Raw genomic sequence first — 23,706 nt, 5'->3', positions numbered from 1 at the left:
TCTTTTAAATGAAAGGAGCTTTGTTCTGATTGGTTTATGAAATAAATAAGTGCTGATATAAAGTCCTGAAAAAATAGGATAATTAAACTTCTAACACTTTAAATGTGCTAAAAATTATTCTTTGTGCAGCTCACTCAGAAACCTTTTTAAGAATCCAAACTCACATAATTAAAGTAAATGTTTGGCAAACAAGGTCAGTTTACTAGTGTGCGTTAATAAAAACAACTTTGTCTTCTTCTCTGAGTTATCACTGTTAAGTATCTGGTTGATCCTTGAACAACACGGCTTTGAGCTGAGTGGTCCACTTACACACAGAATTTTTTGCTAAATAGTTTTTTTCATCACAGGATCCACATTTGACTCTGCAGATACTGAACTGTGGACGGGAAGGGCTGACTGTCAAGTTATACGGGGATTTTCAGTTGCATGGAGGGTGGGTGGTCCCAACCCTCCCATTGTTCAAGTGTCAGCTGTAATTCAAGCAAACACTTATTTCTAATTGGGTATATTTTCCCCAAATGATTACAGGTTTGTTGATTGAATTAGCTCACGTGACTCCTCCATAATGTTTGAGGATGGAAAATGTAAATTTATGTCCAACTCCATTGAATCAGTCCATGGGGTCACTGAGTCGGACACGACTGAGCGACTCCACTTTCACTTTTCACTTTCATGCCCTGGAGAAGGAAATGGCAACCCACTCCAGTACTCTTGCCTGGAGAATCCCAGGGACGGGGGAGCCTGGTGGGCTGCCGTCTATGGGGTCGCACAGAGTCGGACACGACTGACGCGACTTAGCAGCAGCAGCAGCAGCCATTGAATCATGATTCTGATAAACAATTTCAGCAGTAATTGTGTTCTGTAGTATGTCAGCTTGAAGATCATTTCCAGGATCTCTCGGTAACTTGAAATTTTAAGCTAATATTAAATTAAATTAATTATGTGATCGATGGATATCTAGGTACTTTCTAAGAGCCTAGAACACTAATGCACTGATTACAAAGCATAATTTTGCGTATTTGTATGTGCTATAAGAGAAGCTATAGACATGAGTCATGTTAATGAATGTGCTTATTTTTTGCCACACAGCAATGCACGTGGCTGGAAAAAATGTATTATAAACTTTGCTAATCTGCTAAAATAGTTCAGTATGACAGAACGGCTCTCAATTATTTTCTCTGTGAAACAGAAGTTAATTACTTTAGTGAAAAGTCATAATTAATATGAATGGTTGCAACTGCAATAATGACAGAAATATGACTGAGAATGTGGTTTTGCTTTTCCATAAGCAGTGGTTCTTGGGATTTTTTTCTTTAAATCACTTTGTGCCTATTGAGGGCACAAAATGCTTTTATTTATGTGTTTATAGCTAGTTATGTTTATTAAAAACCAAAACTGAGAAAGACTTAAAATATTCATTTATCCACTTGAAGATAGCAATGATGAACGCATAGCATGCTAACTGAAATAGCCTCTAAATACTATTATGAAATTAGATTTGAACATGTGGACCCCTTGAGATCTGTGTTAGAATAAAAGAGATGCTAGAAGTAATCAGGCTTGGTGAGTATAAAAGAGCATAATAAAGGACAAAACTTGGATTTGTCCTGAATCAAACAAGTAAATTTTACTTGTCTTGGTTTGTAATACTAAATCTCACAAGCTACAAAATGTGTTAAAATGTTTGCAAAGTTCTCAGTCTTGATGGATTTGCTCCATTGGTTTTTCAATTAATGCTTTCACCTACAGTTTGAATGGTTATTCTTTCTGGGGTGATCCATCTTTCTGATTGGCCTGGGACAGTGGAGTTTCTGGGGATAAACAGTTTTCTGTGCTAAAACCAGGACAGTCTTGGGGAAATCAGGATGACTGGTTACTTTATATATTCTGTGTATAATCTACCTAGAAAGCACAGATTCTGTGATTAACCTGAATAATTTTACATGCTGTATGTTGACTTTACACTCTTAATTATAAAAAAGAGGAGAAAGAAAAAGATTCCTCAATTATGAAAGTGTTATGGTTCTTGTTCATTTTAGAATGTTTTATTATTCCTTTGATTCATAAGCAACCAAGTATTGTTTCTCAGGTACTCGTTATTCTGTCTTAATCAAGTGTCCAAATCTCCTTTGACAGCTCTTGATTTCTGCCTTTTAAAAATCAGGTCTGAAAAATAGAAGATAATAAAACTTGCCAGATATCTTACACACCTAAAGCAGCCTTTGAGATTTCCCACAGGATTCCTAGAAGAAACTCACAAAATTTTGTCCTTTTATCTTATAAAAAGGGATGCTAGAAATAATCATATTTGGAGAGTTGTATGGAAAGAGTTAAATCAGAAGAGATGCTCACCCTTCCGTGAATTAAATTTTATAGGTAAGGTGTTATTAATAAAATCATTTCAGAAATGTTATGCTTTATGGGATGCTCCAGGAGATTTTTCAATGCCTCACTTTCTGTAAGTTTTAATTTCAGGGAAAACACTGATTGAAGGTCTTATAAAATTATTCTGTTGAATTTCCCCCTATTTATCTTAATCTTGATTAAGATAATATTAAGATAATATTAAGATAATAATAATAATAATATAATATAATAATAATATATAATATAATAATAATATATAATAATAATATAATCCAATTTTATAAATCAGATGTAGCATTCACTGGCCTCTTAGAAAGTAGACTTTATCATTGAGCTAAGATATATTGTTTAAAACGTTTTCTTGGAGAATGGGTTTATTATCTTTGTTTTGCATGCCACCAACCAAATATCCAAATATCCTTGTCAGTTGTATTATTCTTTTCTTAAAAATATTTATTTATATATTTGGCTGCACTGGGCCTTAGTTGCAGCATGCAGGATCTTTAGTTGGAGCACGTGGGCTCTAATTGCCTGACCTGGAATTGAACCCAGGTCCCCTGCTTTGGGAGCATGAAATCTTAGCCACCGGACCATCGGGGAAGTCCCAGTTGTATTATTCTTTTGTTTATTACAAACTCTCATCAGTCCTTCTACGCTTGAAATTTTTCAGTGACCAAAACTATAACTTTGTCATTTATAAATAGCTTGTATTTTACTCTAACTCTTGCTGAAGTCTCTTTTATAAGCATCAGGCCAGAGTTTGTGTCTTCAACAAACAAGGAAAATCTCAGAGCCTTGTGAAAAGAGGTACTGTAAAATATTAACCTTTCAAAATATCAAGTCTTGGATAGAAGCAGCTGAGGTGGAATCACTTGGGCAACTTTCAGACCATATCAACGGAGTGGTTGGGATTTCCAGAACTCTTTTCACTGAGAAACAGATGGCTTCATGCGACTACTAACCCAAGATCCAGTGGAACAAGAATTAATTATGTAGAACTGAATGAACTGATGTGTAACATTTTATTGTGGTTATTTGTTTGGAATATTGCTGATGTCGTTTGAATTTTTCCAGATCTATAAGGACGCCCTTTCTGTGTCTTCTCATGCTCCCTGTAGCCTATAGCAATTTGGCAGACTCTGCTTTTTTAAACGAAAATGAAACATTTAAAAGTGATATCTAATTTACCAACCAATTCAGAAACTCTTTCTGAGTCTCCTTTTCATGGCAATATAATTATTTGTGTGAGTTTAATAAAACTCTTTCTTTATATGAGAACATAATTAAACAAATTGATTAAACATCCAAGGTCCTCCTGCAGTGTTATATTTGAGTACAATGCTCTTTTAACCAGGCATGGCAAGTCATTCTTAAGGAACAAAGTCTGGTAGTACTTAAAGAGACATTGTCTGTTGTGGCCTCCCAGGAAAACAGGTCTGAGTGCTTTGTTTACAGGGTCCAGACTCACAGGTAGTAAGGAAGGTGACTTCCTTTGGGGGAAGAAACCCAAGTTATTTTAGGAAGCTTGAGAAAAGAGAGTCATCGAACTTTGCAAGTAAAATCTAGTAGAGAGTTTCTTAGGCATGGATGGCAAATAATAGATGTTTTTTAAAGTTCAATCTGAGTTGCCTTATGAAGACTTTCAGTTAGAAGATAATCTTGTAATTGTTCAAGCTTGTTTTGCTCTAGATGTTGTTTGTTGTTTAGTTGCTAAGTCATGTCTGACTCTTTGTGACCCCATGGACTGTACCCTGCAAGGCTCTTCGGTACTTGGGATTTCCTAGGCAAGAATACTGGAGTGGATTGCCATTTCCTTCTCCAGGGGAATCTTCCCAATGCAGAGATTGAACCTGTGTCTCCTTCTTGGCAGGCTGGTCTAGATACCACACAGCAAATTTAGAGACCTGTATGAACACTCCTCCAGCACCTATGTAAATAATCAGGCCAAACCTTATGAGTAGAGTGTAATTTGTTATCAGGAATAATCTTTCTTGAGATTATTATGATTACAAGTAGGGGAGAGTATCAGGAAAATTGCAAAAGTCTTTGAAACAGGCAAAAACATATTATTAAGTGTCCTGTCTAGGCTAGCCGTCCAAATTATCCTTGGTTGTCTTTGACTAGGCTATTTTCCAACACTTCAGGGATAGAAGTTAGAACTAATAATAATGCAGGAACTTCCCTGGCAGTCTAGTAGTTAAGACTTTGCCTTCTAATGCAGGGGATGCGGGTTCAATCCCTGGTCAGAGAGCCAAGATCCCACATGCTTTGTGGCCCCAAACTCAAAAACATAAAACAGAAGCAATGTTGTAATAAATTCAATTAAAAAAAAAACCTCTAAAAATGATCTACATCAAAAAATCTTAAAAAAATAATAATAGTGCAAATGTTTCCAGTCTATAACTAGGCAAATGACTCCTGAATGTGGCAAAATGAATAGATTCTGTTAGGTGAGGAATATAAATCTGTAAGTTAAAGCCTCTATTGTAAGAGCTACAGCATCTTACTGGTTCCCTCATTAATTAGAAAGTTAAATAAAATCTCTGCCAAGTATATACGTTGTATGAGGGTCATGATTTCTTCTTCTTTAACATATGTTTTCTTCAACACTTTGTCACTTAAGTGAAATTTTGGGAAAAAAACGATGATAAATCTGTGTATTCAATCCAAATTTTTAAACTGAAAGTTTCGTGCAGACATTTTAATTTATAAGTGTCAAACTTTTACTTCATTGGTTCTGAAGTTTGTGTTTCAGAATGGCTTTCCCTACCCTAAGATTAATTTAAAAAATACAAACAAAAAATTCCTGTTATTTCTAGAACGTTTACACATTCAGTTTTAGCTTATAAACTTTGATTCAGCTTACTTATTTTTCCAAATGTGTGACTGATTATCTAGCACCATTTCAAGTCATTTCCTCACTAATTTAAAATTCCATTTTGTTATAAAAATGAGAAACTTTTCATATTCTATTTATGTATTAATTTAGGAAGAAAGGACATTTTTATAATGTTGGGTTCTCCTATGCAAGAACAGGGTAGAGCTTTTCATTAATTCATTAATTCAAAATAGCCTAGTCAAAGACAACCAAGGATAATTTGGATGGCTAGCCTAGACAGGACACTTAATAATATGTTTTTGCCTGTTTCAAAGACTTTTGCAATTTTCCTGATACTCTCCCCTACTTGTAATCATAATAATCTCAAGAAAGATTATTCCTGATAACAAATAACACTCTACTCATAAGGTTTGGCCTGATTATTTACATAGGTGCTGGAGGAGTGTTCATTAAATTAATTCTTATTTTATATGAAGACTGAGTTTAAAGTTTGTTTTAAATATATCTTCCTTATTTTTGGTAATTACTTCTAAACACTTTGTCAGTTGTTACCACTATAATTGGAATATTGTCTCCCTCTGTATTTTCTAATTCTTGCTCATATATAGAAAAGCTATTTATGAGCATATTTTGTGGCCTTTTTGAATTCTCTTATTATCTGTAATAGTTGTTCAGTTGATTTGCTTGTATTCTTGTATTTTCCTGAATATAATATCATCTGTATGTGGTGCTAGTGGTAAAGAATCCACCTGGCATTGCAGGAGATACAAGAGACACAGTTCGATCCCTGGGTTGGGAAGATCCCTTAAAATGGCAACCCATTACAGTATTCTTGCCTGGAAAATTTCACAGACAGAGGAGCCTGGTGGGCTATAGCCCATGGGGTCGCAAAGAGTTGGGCACGACTGAGCATGCAGCAGGCATACAAATATAGTTTTGCCTACTTAGTTCCAATTTACACCTATACTCATTTTGATTAGCAATGTCTAATCCTTCCAGGAAAATATTAGTGGTATCTATAGCTTATTCTTGATTTTTAATAGAAATGCTTTTAATGTCTTGCCAATAGGACTGATCAGTTTTTAACCTAAGTCAGTCATCCATGTTTATTTTACTAAACTTTCATTTTTAGGTTAGAAATGGATGTTCCACATCCAAAGGGATGGTCATATAAATTTCTCCTTTGACATATTAACATGGTGAATAACATTTAATCTTCCTTACACTCTAGAAATTAACACCATTTTTCCTGGTGACTTGTTCTTTTAAAGTACATTTTTATAATTTTTATTTACGATGTCTACACAGATATTTATGAATTAGGCTAATATGTAGTTTTCTCTGTTTAGACTGTCTTGTCTGCTTTGGGTATAAATACTGCACTAGTTCGTAAAATGAATTTGGAAGCTTTTCTTCTTTTTCTCTCTGCTCTTGACTGCTTTATATAAGCAGTATAGGGATTGGAAGACTTAGAACTGTCATTATTTGAGGTGATAAAATCATTTACCTAGGAAAAGTCAGTATCAGCACACAATCTGTTAGAACTGATAAGAGATTTCAGAAACTTGGTCAGATATAAGAGGAAACAACAAAAATCAATAGCATTGTTTTATGTCATCCATAATTTACTAGAAAATATAATAAAAAAGAAGAAATTATTTACAAGGGTAAGAAATCTACAAATATAGGAAAAAATGAAAAATGAAAGAAAAATGATAAAATGAAGAAAAAATGAAAACATACACAATCTCTTTGGAGAAATCTTAAAAGCCTCAATTAAAGGTCACATGGATAATTGAATAAAAATGGGGATGTGTTATACTCTTGGATTAGATAATTTAGCATTCTGAAGGCCTCTATACCCTGACAAATTCATCTATAAATCCAGTGTATACCCAAACAAAATTCTAGGTGGAAATTTTTGGTGGGGGAACATGATAAAATCGCTCTGAAATTTATATTGAGGAATAAAGGCCCATGAATAGCTTAGTCTAAGAAGAGTGAAAGATGGAGATGTGTCCTAACAGTGTTAAGATATACTACAATGCTACAGTAATACATGCACTATAGTATTACCACAAGTACACACAGACAGAAGGAGCAGAATAGAGAACCAAGAGAAAGACCCCTGTGTGTACAGGAAGTTAATATACCATAGAATTGACACCACAGATCAATGGGAAAGGGCCAGAGAGTGAGCAAACTGATTCAATATACAGAAAAGAATAAAACCATGTATCTCCCTGATAGCCCATGCAAACGTGCATTCTAAGTGAATTAAAGACCTCAATGTGAATAGTAAAACTGTAACATTTTTGAAAGAAAATGTAGGGGACCATTTTTGAACCTAAGGGCAAGGAGAGACTTCTTACAATTTCAGAAGCACGAGCCATATATAACAAAATACGATTTACTTAAATAAAAAAAAGTACGGTATCGCAAAACAAAGCGTATCTTGCAAAAATATGCCAACACTAAACTTACTAAAATGGTAGCTTATGGTATACAGGGAATGAGAGTACAAAAGAAAAAAAGGAATAAATATATTCATAAAAATACCATGAAAATTTGAAAGAAAAATAAGCAAAGTGGCATTATTTATTCCTTTAGGATTTAATAACATTTGCCTTTGAAAACTTATGGGTCTGGTGCTTTTGTGAGGAAGAGTAGTTCTTTGACAACTTGCTCAGTTTCAACTAAGTAATTTAAAGATCTCTTTAGATCTCCTGTCTATTCTAAGGTCAGTTTTGATTTTTTTAAAAATATTTTACTTGAAAAGCTCCTGTTTCTTGAAATATTTGTACTTACTTTTATTTCCTTGTATCAGTGGCTATTTCTTCATTCCAATTTTAATCTTGTGTACTATGGTTTCTTATTTTTTCAAAAATTTGGTTGGCTAGTGGTTTCTCTGGGGCTTCTCTAGTAGTTCAGCTGGTAAAGAATCTGCCTGCAATGCAGGAGTGAAGTCGCTCAGTCGTGTCTGACTCTTTTCGACCCCATGGACTGTAGCATACAAGGCTCCTCCATCCATGGGATTTTCTAGGTAAGGGTACTGGAGTGGGTTGCCATTTCCTTCTCCAGAGGATCTTCCAACCCAGGGTCTCCCACAGGGAGACCTCAGGGTCTCTGAGCTACCAGGGAAGCCTGCAATGCAAGAGACCCTAGTTCAATTCTTGTGTCAGGAAGATCTGCTGGAGAAGGGATAGGCTACCCACTCCAGAATTCTTGGGTTCCCTGGTTGCTTGGCTGGTAAAGAATCTGCCTGCCATGTGGAAGACATGGGTTTGATCCCTGGGTTGGGATGATTCCCTGGAGAAGGGAACAGTTAACCATGCTAGTACTCTGGCCTGGAGAATTCCATGGACTGTATAGTCCATAGGGTTGCAAAGAGTCAGACGTGACTGAGGGACTTTCACTTCACTTCACAGTGTTTTCTATATTTTAATTTTAAAGATTCAGCACTCAAGTTTGTTCTTTTTCTATCTTCAGTGCCAGTAATGTCTGCTTTTGGGGTTATCAATTCCTTCTTCCTATTATTTTAATGCTTATTTTACTGCTTTTTCTAACTATCAAATTAATAATTTAATTATTTTTATAATTTCTTTGTTGAATATTAATTGCTTAAGGATATGAATATTTCCTCTGAGCCCTGTTTTAATCATATTCCTTAGGATTTTATAAGTAGTGTTATTTTTAAAGCTTTTTACTTTGCTATGATTATAGACTTAGAAGAAATTGCAAAATGAGTATGGCAAGGTCCTATACACCCACCATCTAGCTTCCTTCAGTGGCGACATCTTCTGTAATTATAGAGCATTATCAAAACCAAGAAATTGGCTGGCACCATTAATACAACTGACTACAGAAGTTATTCAGATTTCACCTTTTTTTTTTTTTGCATGCCCTCTGTTTTTGTATGTCTTTGTGTATGTGTGTTCATGTTCAGTCACTCAATTATGTCCAACTTTTTGCAACTCTATGGACTCTAGCTCACCAGGCTCCTCTGTCTGTGAGATTCTCCAGGCAAGAGTACTGGAGTGGATTGCCATGACCTCCTCCAAGGGATCTTCCCAACCTAGGGATCAAACTCTAGTCTTCTGCAGCTCCTGCACTGGCAGGTGGATTCTTTACCGCTAAACCACCAGTGAAGCCCATTTAATCACATTAATTCATAGCTGAAGCTCCAATACTTTGGCCACCTGATGTGAAGAGACAACTCATTGGAAAAGACCCTGATGCTGGGAAATACTGAAAGCAAAAGGAGAAGAGAGCAGAGAGGATGAGATGGTTAGATAACATCACCAACTCAATAGACATGACTTTGAGCAAAATCCAGGAGATAGTGAAGGACAGGGAAGCCAGGTGTGCTACAGTCCATGGGGTCACAAGGAATCGACACAACTTAGTGACTGAATAACAACAACATAGATTCATATAACCACCACCACAATCAAAACACAGGATTTCTTTCCCACAAAAGAACTTCCTCATCCTGCCCCTTTGTAGTTACATCTTCCCGCTGCCTGGAAAATCCCATGGATGGGAAGAGCCTGGTGGGCTGCAGTCCATGGGGTCACTAAGAGTTGGACACGACTGAACGACTTCACTTTCGCTTTTCACTCTCATGCACTGGAGAAGGAAATGGCACCCACTCCAGTGTTCTTGCCTGGAGAATCCCAGGGACGGCGGAGCCTGGTGGGCTGCCGTCTATGGGGTCGCACAGAGTCGGACACGACTGAAGCGACTTAGCAGCAGCAGCAGCTTCCTGCTCATTTCCGAACTTCTGACAACCACTGATGTGTCCTCCATTTCTATAATTTTGTCATTTATGTAATGTCATACAAATGAAATCTTACAGTATGCAACTTTTGAAATTGGCTTTTTCCCATTTACTTAAGGGCTTCTCTCCTAGCTCAGTCAGTAAAGAACATGCCTTCCAATGCAGGAGACACAAGAGACATGGGTTCGATCCCTGGGTCTGGAGAAGGAAATGGCAAGCCAGTCCAGTATTCTTGCCTGGAAAATCCTATGGACAGAGGAGCCTGATGGGCTACAGTCCATGGGGTCTAAAAGAGTTAGACACTACTGAGCAACTAAACCACCACTTTGCTTAATGCCCTAAGATCCATCCAAATTATTGTTAAGAATCAATAGTTTGTTTATTTAATTGCTGAGTAGTATTCCATTGGTGGTTCAGTGGTATAGAATATGCCTGCAATGCAGGATACCTGGGTTTGGTCTCTGGGTCAGGAAGATCCCCCAGAGAAAGGAATGGCAACCTACTCCAGTGTTCTTGCCTGGAGAATCCTATGGACAGAGGAGCCTGGTGGGCTACAGTCCATGCGTCCCAAAGAGTCAGACACGACTGAGCGACTAACTTTCACTTTTATTCAACTGTATGGATATGCCGTGGTTTAACATTTCATCTGTTAAAAGAAAATTTGGAATTTTTCATTTTCAGATGTTACAAATGAAGCATCTATGAACATTCACGCACAGGTTTTTTTGTGTGTATATAAGGTTTTATTTCTCTGGGGAAAATACCCCGTATTGAGATTGCTGAGCTATATAATAAGTATATGTTTAAACTTTAAAGAAATTTTCAGACTGTTTTTTTCACAGCAGCACTACCATTTCTTATCCCCATAAAAAATATATGAATTATCTACTATTGCTGTATCTTTGTCAACACTTGATATTATCAAATTTTAAATTAAGGCCATTCTAAGAAGTAAGTCATGATATATTATTGTAATTTATTAACAATTTGCATTTTTCCAATGACTAACGAGGTTAAACATCTTTAATGTATTTATTTGCTTCCCTTATGCTTTCATTGGTAAAGTGTCTATTCAAGTCTTTTACTTATTTTCTAACTGGATTTTTTGGTTTCTTAGTGTTGAGTTCAGAATGTTCTTAACATATTTTTTATATGAGTTCTTTTCAAATATTTTCTCCCATATATGTGATTTGCAAATATTTTCTCCCAGTTTTTTTATTATTCATTTTAAACTATTTTACAATTTCAGGCTTTTTTAATCAAATTATATTATTTACAATGTTGTATTAGTTTCAGATGTAAAACATGGTGATTCAATTTTTGTAGATTATACTCTATTTAAAGTTATTATAAAATATTGGTTATATTCTCTGTGCTGTATTTCATTTACTTTATACCTAGTAGTTTATACCTCTTAATCCTCTTCCCCATCTTGCCCCTCCCCCACCCCTCTTCTCACTAGTAACCACTAGTTTTTCTTTGTACTTACAAATCTGTTTTGTTATATTCATTTGTTTGTGTTATTTTTTAGATTACACATACAGTGATTTCAGTTTTGATTTATTGTTTGATCTAAAAAATTTTTAATTGAGTTAATGGTTCACCAAAAGAATGGAATTTAACAATGACCCAACGTTAGTCAGGAGAGAGGTCATCCAGGGTGGACGTGAAAGGTGTCTTGCTTAAGCAGGGCCTTTAGCTGAGTCTTGAAGAAAAAGTAGGGCTGGGAGAAAAAGCTGTAGTGATTACAGCAACTTTGAGGGTTATCAATCAGGGGTTATAAAATTGTAAGAGTCCCAAAGTACAAAACAGCAGAGAGTTTCTTAAGACATTGCATTATCTTGATACTCTCGATTAGGTGCTACAAAGCCCACTTCACCTGAAGAGCTGCAACCTCTCAGACGTGGCCTTGTTTTGTTGGCCAAAGGTCCCCACCTACTGCTGCGTGGCAGGAACATTTCTTAACATAATCTGGAGGTCTTCTTAGAAGAACCATAAATGAAAATGTAGTCAAGGTTGGGCTGATAACCGCAGTGTGTGAAGTTAAGTCTATTCATTAACTTACTTGCACAATCTAGTCACTCAGAGAACACAGGGTGAAGTGAGGAGAGCGAGAAGGATGACAAGAGACTGGGTCTCACCTGGTTGAAGAAAGCCTGATGGAGGCCAAGAGAGAGCTCCGAGGTGGGCAGCCTGAATGGCCCTTCCCTGCCAAGGTCACAGCAGCACCACACCAATCAAAATTGATTGGAATTCTTAGGAAAGAGTCAGTCAAAGAAGTCTTGGAGGAGTGTTAGTCACTCAGTTGTGTCCAACTCTCTGTGACCCCATGGGCTGTAACCCTCCAGGCTCCTCTGTCCATGGAGTTTTTGAGGCAAGTATACTGAGTGTGTGGCCATTTCCTTGTCCAGGGGATCTTCCTGACCCAGGGATCTAACCCGTGTCTCCTGAATTGGAGGGCAGATTCTTCACTGCGAAGCCATGGGAAGCCCTACTTCAATTAAAAACAAAAAAAATGAAGTCCCTCCCTCCTCCAACTTCCCTGGTGGCTCAAACAGTAAAGAAACTGCTTACAATGCGGGAGATCCGGGTTCAGTCCCTGGGTCAGTGGTTGCAAAGTGTTCTTGCCTAGGAAATCCCATGGACAGATGAGCCTGGGAAACTACAGTCCAGCGGGTCGCAGAAGAGTCCATTCTCTCACAAAAGACTCAGACATGGCTTAGTGATTAAATGGCAACAACATAGTTGATTTACAATGTTGTATTAGTTTTGGTGTATAGCAAAGTGATTCAGATTCTTTGATTCATGATTCTTTTCCATTATAGTTTATTTCAAGATATTGAATATATAATAGTTCCCTATGCTATACAGTAAGTTCTTGTTGTTTATCTATTTTATATATAGTAGTGTGTATCTGCTAATGCCTAATTTATTCCTCCCCCCTTTGGTAACCAGAAGTTTTTTTTTTCTGTGTCGGTGAATCTGATTCTGTTTTATAAATAAATTCATTTATACCATTTTTTTCAGATTCTACATATAATTGATATCATATGATATTTGTCTTTCTCTGTCTGACTTACTTCACTTAATATGACAATGTCTAGGTCCATCCATGTTGCTGTAAATGGCAATATTGCATTCTTTTTAATGGATGAGTTATATTCCATTATATATATATATATATCTCACATCTTTATCCATTCATCTGTTGATGTACACTTAGGTTGCTTCCATTTCTTGGCTATTTTAAATAGTGTGGCTATGAACTTTGGGATGCATGTATCTTTCTGAATAAGAGTTTTCTCTAGATATTTGCCCAGGAGTGAACTGGATCATACAGCAAATTTATTTTTAATTTTTTAAGGAAACTTCATACCATTTTCCATGGTGGCTGTACCAATTTACATTCCTATCAACAGTGTGGGGTTCTCTTTTCTTCACAGGAGAAAGAATTTTTGAGCAAATTTGTAAGAATTTTCTGGGAAGAGAAGAACTAGGTATTTTTCAGGGGCATCAGGAAGAATACTAGTGTGGGGCCGGAACTACCACATCACTTTGGGAGACAAGCCTGGCTCAAACAGAAAGAGTGTGTCTGGGAGCTTCAGAGGAGGGACTTCTGAATGAGATCTTAAACATCAGACTGTGGAGGCAGGTGCCATAGGACAGAAGTTAATGTACCTCCTGTCCCTGTGTTTTTCTACCCACATGATGGACCAGCCCAAAGTGGGTCATCTGGGGCTGCATCTGTGAGCTTGCCAGAAATGTCCACCCTCTCACCTTTCCAACTTTCTACCCAGCTTGCTCAGTCCACCTGCTGTAGAGGGTCTTTCTAGATCCTGTACCCAACCCTGCCCTCCATATGCTAGTGAGCTTGGGCTGACTGAGGTGTTTATTTGGCCCCTGGCTCTGATGTAACATTTCCTGTGTGTATGGTCCAGACATGGCCCTGGCACTGACCAGGTGATCAGCATACATTTATGGAAAATGAATGACATCAGGGGACATCTCAATCCACTAAGGCTGTTTTGAAACTGTTATCTGTTATTGCCCTACTATTTATTCAATATCATTGGTAGGTGTTTTTTGTTTTGTTTTTGGTTTGAAACAATAGAAATTTAGTCTCTCACTTTGGAGAGGCAGAAGTCCAAAATCCAGTTACTGACAAGGTTGGTTCCTCCTGGAGGTTTTGAGCAAGGATTGGCTGAGTGCTCCTCTCCCAGCTTCTAGTGGTTGCTGGCAGTCATAGCATTCTTTTGTGTGTAGACACATCATCCCAATTTTTGCCTCCATATTCAAATCACCAACTTCTGTGTGTGTCCCTTTCTATCTCCTGTAAGGACAGATTAGTTAGATTTCAAAGCCCCCTCCTAATTCAGTATGATTGCATCTTGATCTCTATCCTAATCACATCTCCACTCAGCTTTATTTATTAAAAAAATTTTTTTTAATTTGTTTGTTTGGCTGCACCAGGTCTCTGTTGTGTTATGCGAACTCTTAGTTGCAGCATGTGGGATCTAGTTCCATAACCAGTGATCGAACCTGGGCTCCCTGCATTGGGAGCTTGGAATCTTAGCCACTGGGCCATCAGAGAAGTCCCTCCAATGGATTTTAAATAATTAAATTAATAAGAGAAGCACCCTCTTACTCTGTCGTCTAATTTTTGGTCTCTGTCTGATTCAAAAGAACCACCTTAAGTTTCTCAGCTGTTCCTTCCTGCTCTTCTAGCTCCTTGACAACCAGACTTTGAAATGTGACCTCATGGAGAGGCACAGTCTTTGGCATCACAAAGACCCAGATGCCAACCCTGGTACTGCCTCTGGGTTCTGCCTGGAAAGTTCTACAGAGAAGAAAGGAAGTCTTGCCATTGGCAGATATGTCATACTCATGGGTTCAGAGGACAAGGCATAGCTGTCCTTTATGATTTCCATGGAGATACTGTCAGTCCACACAGAGGCCACCCTGATGGTGTGTATCAGAGAGTTCCTGTTTTAGTTATTAATTGCTGTGTAACAAATTATCCCAATAACTTAGTGGCTTAGAACAACATAAACGGGACTTCTGTAGTGGTCTAGTGGCTAAGACTCTGAGCTCCCAATGCAGGGGGCCCATGATCAGGGAACTAGATCCCACATGCCACAACTGAGACCTGATGCAGCCAAACAAACAATAAATATATATTTTAAAAGTAGACATTTATTATCCCAAAGTTTCTATGGGGGTCAGGAGTTTGAGAGAAGCTTGGACTGGAGGATCTGATGTTGAGGGTGGCTCACAGGCTGTTAGGCTGCTCTCCCTGTGGGTGAGGCTGCTCAAGTGTCCTCATGATGTGGTGAAGTGATCCGAGAGAGAGCAAGGAGGAAGTTGTATCCTCTCATGACCTGGCCCTGGAAATCACATCCCATCACTTCTGCCACCAGTCCATATTCAAAGGCAGGGTGGGTGGGGAGCAGTTAGGCTCCATCTTTTGAAAGAAGACACATCAAAGAATTCTCCAAAATATTTTAAAACCATGACAGTTCTCTTCCACACTCCATCTTTCTTCTCCTCTGTCTTCTGCTACTTGGTCTTCTTACTATTCTGTTCCCCCCACCTTCTCTCCATGACTCCCAGGATCTCGAGTCTCTGCCAGAGTGGGTTGTGTATGTGTGTGGTGTGGTGGGGTGCTGGATTAGCTCACAAAAATCTCTTCGTGTTCTGTGTTCCAAAAAATCTTCTCAATAAAAAGTGAGTGAAAGAGAGAAAGGGGTTGAAAGAAAACACCCTACTTGACTTATGAAAGTGGTGGGTGTGGGCTCAGTAGCTTAGTCTAGTCTGACTCTTTGTGACCCTACGGACTATAGCCTGCCAGGCTCCTCTGTCCATGGGGATTTTCCAGGCAAGAATACTGGAGTGGGTTGTCATGCCCTCCTCTAGGGGATCTTCCTGACTCAGGGATCAAACCCCAGTCTCCTACATTTCCTGCACTGGTAGGTGGATTCTTGACCGCTGAGCCACATCGGAAGCCCATGAAAGTGCATAATTTTAAACAATTTCACTAATTTGTCAGAGATTCGGCCTTTTTCATCAGGAGGTTGGAGATGGTAATATTTATCACACAAGATTGTTATATGAGGACTATTTTAGTCACAAGTCACAGAACTCTGATTCATGCTAGTTAAGAAAAAACAAAGGAGCTAATTGGCTCATCAATCAATAGCTCAGGGTTAGGGCTGGCATCAGGCAGGACTGGATCCTGATGTTCAAATGAGCATCAGCATCTCTCCATCTCTCGCCCCTGCTTTCCTCCATGATGGCTTCATTACAGTAAGGCTCTCTCCACCTGATGGCTCTCAGCTGTTCCAGGCTGACATTCTACCCGCTTCAGTTCAGTCGCTCAGTCGTGTCTGACTCTTTGTGACCCCATGGACTGCAGCACACCAGACCTCCCTGTCCATCACCAACTTCTGGAGCTTGCTTAAAGTCATGTCCATAGAGTTGGTGATGCCACCCAACCATCTCATCCTCTGTCATCCCCTTCTCCTCCTGCCTTCAATCTTTCCCAGCATCAGGGTCTTTTCAAATGAGTCGGTTCTTCGCATCAGGTGGGCAAAGTGTTAGAGCTTCAGCTTCAGCATCAGTCCTTCCAATGAATATTCAGGACTGATTTCCTTTAGGATTGCTTGATTTGATCTCCTTACAGTCCAAGGGACTCTCAAGAGTCTTCTTCAACAACACAGTTCAAAAGCATCAATTCTTCGGCCCTCAGCTCTCTTTATGGTCCAACTCTCACATCCATACATGACTACTGGAAAAACCATAGCTTTGACTATATGGACCTTTATCAACAAAGCAACATTTCTGCTTTTTAATATGCTATCTAGGTTTGTCATAGCTTTTCTTCCAAGGAGGAAACATCTTTTAATTTCATGGCTGCAGTTACCATCTGCAATGATTTTGGAGCCCCCCAAAATAAAGTCTGTCACTGTTTCCATTGTTTCCCCATCTACTTGCCATGAAGTGATGGGACAAGATGCCTGATTTTAGTTTTTTGAATGTTGAGTTTTAAGCCAGCTTTTTAACTCTCCTCTTTCACTTTCATCAGGAGGCTCTTTAGTTCCTCTTCTCTTTCTGCCATAAGGGTGGTGTCATCTGCATATCTGAGGTTGTTGATATTTCTCCAGCAATCTTGATTCCAGCTTGTGCTTCATCTAGCCCAGGATTTCACACGATGTACTTTGCATATAAGTTAAGTAAGCAGGGTGACAATATACAGCCTTGAAGTACTCCTTTCCAGATTTTGAACCAGTCCATTGTTCTATGTCCAGTTCCAACTGTAGCTTCTTAACCTGCATACAGATTTCTTAGGAGGCAGATAAGGTGGTCTGGTATTCTCATCTCTAAGAATTTTCCACAATTTGTTGTGATCCACACAGTCAAAGGCTTTGGCGTAGTCAATGATGCAGAAGTAGATGTTTTTCTGGAATTCTCTAGTGTTTTATATGATCCAACAGATGTTGGCTGTTGATCTCTGCTTCCTCTGTCTTTTCTAAATCCATCTTGAACTTCCAGAAGTTCTTGGTTCACGAGATAATTGAAGGCACCTCAGTCTTACATGTGGAGCCTGGGTGCAAGTAGGCTGAGAAAGGTAGGTTTTCCTCCCATTAATACCTTGGAGAGACAGAATTCCTAGTGAAGAAAGTTCTTTAAACGTGGGAGAATTGTTCACAAGATGGCAGACAGCCACAAATGTGATAAATGTCCAGTGGAGTGTCTATAACTGTGGTGGGACTGAGAGTTAAGTGTTAGGAATTCAAAGTGGGCTTCCAGAGGGAGTCCACAGTGCTGGGGAAAAGGACCCATTGGCCCAGACATCACATTCATGAAGGGCTCTTCAACTCTTGATATTATCATCAAAGGAAGTAACACATGAAGGTCACAGAGAAACAGTGATGAAGTTCATTCTCCACCTTTAAAATTCTGAACCCTGATTGGACCAGACTGCCTCGGGGACTCATGAATTCATTAATCTTACAAATTCTGTAATGAGCTTGGAATTTGCTCTTTGTATGGCGAACTTGTGCAGAGTAGAGATGGTAGTCTGGCGGTTTGCCAGTCGTCTGCTGGGGAACCTTCCCCAAACCAGAGGGAGGCTGCAGCCTGCGCCGTCTTTGCACAGCTACCGGCGTGCAGGCTCCTGATTCTCGAAGGAGGGTCCGAGGCACCACGAGGCAGTTAAAACGTCCACTGGTGTGTTATTCTTGAAAGAAGGCCTGAGAGCTTTGGAAGCCCAGCCAGGGCAGCAGTACCCCTTCACAGAGATTCCAGGCTAGCCTGGTGACTGGAGGCCTAAGGTTTGGAATTCTCTTGGAGAAGCATTTTTGGGGTGGCTGGGGTGTCCAGGTGATGATTCCTGCCACTTCAGCAACAGGCTGTGACAAGAAGTGGAGAGCAACATGCCTTCTACCTGGGTACTGTGTTTTAGGATTTTGCTGATGCAGAGATGTCCTACCTGGTGTTGGTCAGATCCTTGGAACTTCACATGTTTCCTGCATGAACCCGTGTGAGCAGCTGTCAAACTCGGGGCGGGGGGTGGGCTGCCTAGAAATTTGGGGACCAAAATCAATTAGGTGGTCTTTATTAGAAAGATTACAATAAAATATTTGAAAGCAAATAAAAAATAGGTGGGTCTGAGTAAAAGCAAGAGGGTACAGAAAGATTTAGGGATGTGAATGAGCATCACCGTTGACATCTAGGTGTACCTCTTTCCAGCTACATTACAAAAAACTAAAATTTAGGTTTGTCACATAATGACATCAATGTTGAGGATTTCTAGATGGAGTACCATAATATTTTTAATATTTGAGGTTTTAATTATACTATTAACACAATCATCCGGTTTTCTTTTTGATGAATTGGTGAAAACATAGGTTGTCTGGATATATTTTTAGAAGAATAATACTCCTGGTGGTTGTCAGGAGCTGAGAATGAGGAAGTGAAGAAATATTTAATGGGTATTGTTTCAGTTTTACAAGGTGAAAGAGTTCATGGGAATGGATGGTGGTGATAATTGCTCAATGTTATGAACATAGTTATTACCACTGAACTGTGTGCCTAAAAGTGGTAAAGATTCAGGGAGGGATAAATTGGAAGATTGGAATTGACACATACACACCACTAAGTATAAAATAGATAACTAATAAAGACCTGTATAGCCCAGGAAACTCAGTCCTCTGTAATAGCTTATAAGAGAAGAGAATCTCAAAGTGTTTGTATGTATAACTGATTCAGTTTACTGTACACCTGAAAATAACACATTGTAAATCAACTATACCCCAATAAAATGTTTTTAATAGTAAAAAAAAAAAATGAGCTTGGAATTTGCCCAGCGTAGTTATATTACTTTGTAATTTTGTCTGCTAAACTACTGGTTACATGCAACCACTTCAACAACAATTTTGTCATACTGATCTGTATTTCTTTATTGGGAACATCTCAAAAAGGGGAAATGGCCAGAACCACAATTCAAGAGGATCAGAACTCACAGATGGGAGGTTTGTGGATTGTAGAGGGGGAAAAAGAGGACCCAAAACTTATCCCTGAAGGATGAGTGGGGGTCTGGTTATTGGAGGGGAAATGGGGGATGTCTTGATTGGTAAGTATCCTTCCCAGAGCAAATCAAGTCTTTTTTTTTTTATTTTTATGAAGGGACAGCCATTCCTTTCCTTGTCCCAACTTTCCCTGAGAGGAAATTCATTCCTGTGATGTGGGTGGTTAGTATGTCCCCACCACTGCTGTTGACTCAGCTCTGCAGGTCTGCAGGTCCCAGCTCGGGGTGGGATGTGCGGCTGGGGCTGAGTGGGTGATCCTGGAGACACAAATCTGCAGGTGAGGTGGGGTGGTGTGGATAAGGGACATTTCAGAGAATTGAGCAGAGGTTTTAATTGCAAGCAGCGATGAGCTGTTTAATTTGCACCTTGAAAGGAATGGTAGAGGTGTTCTAATTAACCGAGACAGAGGTTATAAATTAGGACTTTGCAGAGAGGTCCTTGGTGGTCACGTGTCAGGACTTTCTTGTGGGAAGGTTTGGGAAGCTGCCCAGAGAATGACATTTCAGGAGCCCAGGGGGTCTTGGGTCAGAAGGCCATCCTCCTGCCAGCCCTGTGATGGACGGTCATGGTGTTTACATCAGAAACTCCAGAGTCTCTGTCAGTGTCCTGCGGTGGGGGTGAGGGGGTGGCAGGCCTACACTGGAATCTACACCCCCAGGTCAGAGAGGCCCTGTGTGAGCCCTCTTGCTGAGGTAGTCTAAAGTTTCCTCCCCTAGAAACCCACCCCTCCTGATTCCTGTTAACAGCTTCAGGCTGCCCTGAGATTAGCTTCTCTGGCTCTTTCATCACCCATGCTGTGCTGTCATGTCTACAGCGAGGTCACATTGCTTCCATCCTGAAGTGTCTCTCAGATCTCTGATTTTTTAACCCACACACATATAACTTGGCTAGTTATATGCCAGGCACTGTTAAATCTCTTTGCAGATAAAATACATATTTGTTCTAAGTCGCTTACATAGATGAAGTAAATCCTAACAAAACATCAATGAGAAATTATTAACCCCAATTTACAGATGAACAAACTGAGGCACAGACAGGTTGTGATGACTTGCCTTAACCTCACAGAGCTAGGAAGAGACTGAGATGGGATGCGAACCCGGGCCACATGGCCAGTGCTTGGCCACTCAGCAGCTTCACCCCCTGCCTTCCCAGTGAGGGCCTGCCGTTCTCTGAGGTCTGGCTTCAACAAGGTGCCTGAGCTGCTGCACGCGGCAGTCCTAGTTTTTGAATATTTGAAATTATGTGATATAAATATATAAGGCCTCACTTCAAGTGTATTTTGAAATATTGCAACCTTCCCATTTGAAAAAATGTGAAAAAAAACCTCCAAAATAAAAATCAAGACCTTTCCAACTTGGCAGGCCCCAGGATTTTCAAGATGTAGTGACACCATTTCCAAAGCCTCGTGGCAACAAGTGAGCTGGTGAATAGGTAGCCTCCATCCTTTGTCGTCCTGTGGGTATCACAGTATTGTTGCCATTCTTTGGAAGATCAGTGAGTGAATCCATTCCTAGTGCCCGGTTATGTGATCAACCACTGTTGTTAGAACTGAAAATCTTTTTAAAATCTGGTAACAATGCCATCCAAATGTCGGTTAAGTGGTGGAGCTGGCGGCAGTGTTCCCAAGATGGAGCCAACATCAATAGCTTTGCATTGGAAGTGAGAAGTACTAAAATGCCTCAAAGAGGACTGAGCAAGCACTGTGATACACACTGCTGCCAATTTCGGAGCAAGCCCTTTGCAAGCCATTGGAAATGGCTTTTCCAACCGGAAAGTAGCAGTTAAAAGCCCAAAGCCTGCCTCCGTGGTGATAGACTTATGTACAGTAAGAAACATCTCTCCCACTTGACATGTACTTCTTTGGAAAGATTAATCTCATGTGAAGTGAATTTCAATTAAATGTGACTGCCCTGTGCTAAACTCCAACTGCTATTCCTCACCTTTTCTCGTCTTACTTTAGAGAGAACGGCTACCGGATTAGTTCTGCTAAAAGATGGATCTTGCCACTTTCCCACTCAGAAACCTCCTGTGGCTCCCACTGCCCAGTGAAATAGGTCCTGGTATTCAAGCTAATCAGTGAGTGGGACTGAGTCTCCCCTGGGGAACAGAGCCTCCCAGGGCGTCTCTGTACATCAGACACACACTCACACCAGCAGGGCCACCCCATTGAGACGAACCCCGCTCAGAACCTAATGGTTGAGTGAGGCATTTATGTATTGGGAGCGGAAGTCTGATGGGGTCTCAGTTACCAGGGATGGGATGGGAATGTCTGGAGGCCCAACAGGTATAGTGTTTGCTCAGTGCCTGCTGCTTAATAGATCTTCCGTAAGCATTGGTGGGGCTTCCCAGGTGGTATTAGCAGTAAAGAATCTGCCTGCCAATGCAAGAGACTAAGGTTCAAGCCCTGGATCGGGAAGATCTCCTGGAGAAGGAAATGGCAACCTGCTCTAGTATTCTTGCCTGAAAAGCTCCATGGACAGAGGAGCCTGGCAGGCTAGTCCATAGTGTCGCAAACTGAGGGACTGAGCATTCATGCAACATTCGTGTGATGAATGAATGGATGGTCTTTAAAAGAATCTTGGTCTTTGAGTTCTATACCCTCAAGGACAAAGACCAAGGCTACAAATGTGAAGGGGTCTTCAGAATCTTAGGCCATTCTGGACTTCCGTGTCCTTGGTCTGGGTTAGGGAAGTAACTTCAGTAATCAAAAAACAAATATTTCTTATGTTTTTCTAGGTCAAGTTTTCTCAATCTTGCCACTGTGCCACTATGGACACACTAGGCTCGGTAATTCTTCATTGTGGGGGCCGTCCTGGACATTGAAAGATATTTAGAGGCATCCCTGGCCACTTCCCTTGTGGCTCAGATTGTAAGAATGTGCCTGCAATACAGGAGACCTGAGTTCAATCCCTGGGTTGGGATGATCCCTTGGAGAAGGAAATGGCAACCCACTCCAGTATTCTTGCCGGGAGAATCCCAGGGACAGAGGAGCCTGGCAGGCTGCAGTCCATGGGGTCACAAAGAGTTGGACCCGACTGAGCAACTAATATACACACACTGGCCTCTACTCAAATAGATGCGAGGAGCACCCATAACCTAAGCTGTGAAATCAAGGATGTCTCCAGACATTACCAAATGCCCCTGGGTCGGGGCTGGATTACCCCCAGGTTAGAAACACCCACCTCGGGCAGTGATTCTCAACTCCAGTGGCATACTAATATCACCTGGGGAGCTTAAAAAAAAAACAAAAACTGATGCCCGGGTCTCATCTGGAGACATTCTGATGTAGTTGGTTCTGGAGAGTGGCTTGGGGACAGGAAATTTTAAAAGCAGCTCCTCAGGTGAGTCTAAGGTTTACCTCAGCCTAAAAGCCACTGGTCTAGCACTGGGCAGTCCACGAGTTTTACATGCCTCATAAGCTTCATGACCTTCCTGTGCAGGAAGGGAGGGGGATTATTATTGTGGGTTTCTGACTACAGAAGTGAGGTTCAGAGAGGTATGGTGGCCCTATGAGTGGTGGTGCTGGCATTCCAACTCAGTTCATCTGACTCCTAACACAGTACTCCTCCCAAGGGGCAGGGTCCAGCCTGGGCTAGCTTGATGTTGAGGATCATGAGTGAGTTTTTCCCTTCCCAGTGGTTCTTCCTACCCCTTAGCTCCCATTCCCTCACTGTTTCCCCATTTCTTTATGCAAAGGTGCAGCTAGCAGTCATTTACACTTTAGTGAGAACATGAGACTGCTTTTTGTCTTCCAGAGGGATCAGCAAGCTTTGCCTCATCTGTAACAGTGAAGAAGATGGCTTTGCATCAGCCCATAGATGAGGTGGGGATGGTTTTGGGGTGGTGAGGAGTGTGTTTCTGACACCTCTGAAATCAAATCCAATTGGTAACTGCCTTTCATTAAGGTTTACCTCATTCTTGCTTTGAGCTGAAAATCCTATCCAGCTCCATTTCATTTACAAATAATTTTTGGAGTGTCTCCTGTACACTTGTAAGTGCAGTCACGAAGTCACTGTTGGCTGGTTCTCATTCACAAGGCTATAAGTTCCCAGGCAGAGGGCATCCTGGCCTTCTTCTGTGGCACTCACTACACCTTGGCCCACACTGGACATGTGACACGGTAGGTACTTGAC

General features: G+C 40.2%; 1 long non-coding RNA gene across 1 annotated transcript in view; it reads left to right on the top strand.

The window, feature by feature from the left end:
• The window catches only part of LOC145539833 (uncharacterized), a 386,573-nt gene that overhangs the window by 81,395 nt on the left and 281,472 nt on the right, over positions 1-23,706 (top strand). The window lies entirely within an intron of this gene.

Source organism: Giraffa tippelskirchi, chromosome 2 (assembly GCF_054371585.1).
Source record: "Giraffa tippelskirchi isolate mGirTip1 chromosome 2, T2T-mGirTip1v1.2.pri, whole genome shotgun sequence".
NCBI lineage: Eukaryota > Metazoa > Chordata > Mammalia > Artiodactyla > Giraffidae > Giraffa > Giraffa tippelskirchi.
Note: the sequence above shows the minus strand (reverse complement) of the source record. Positions and strands in the feature narration are given on the sequence as shown.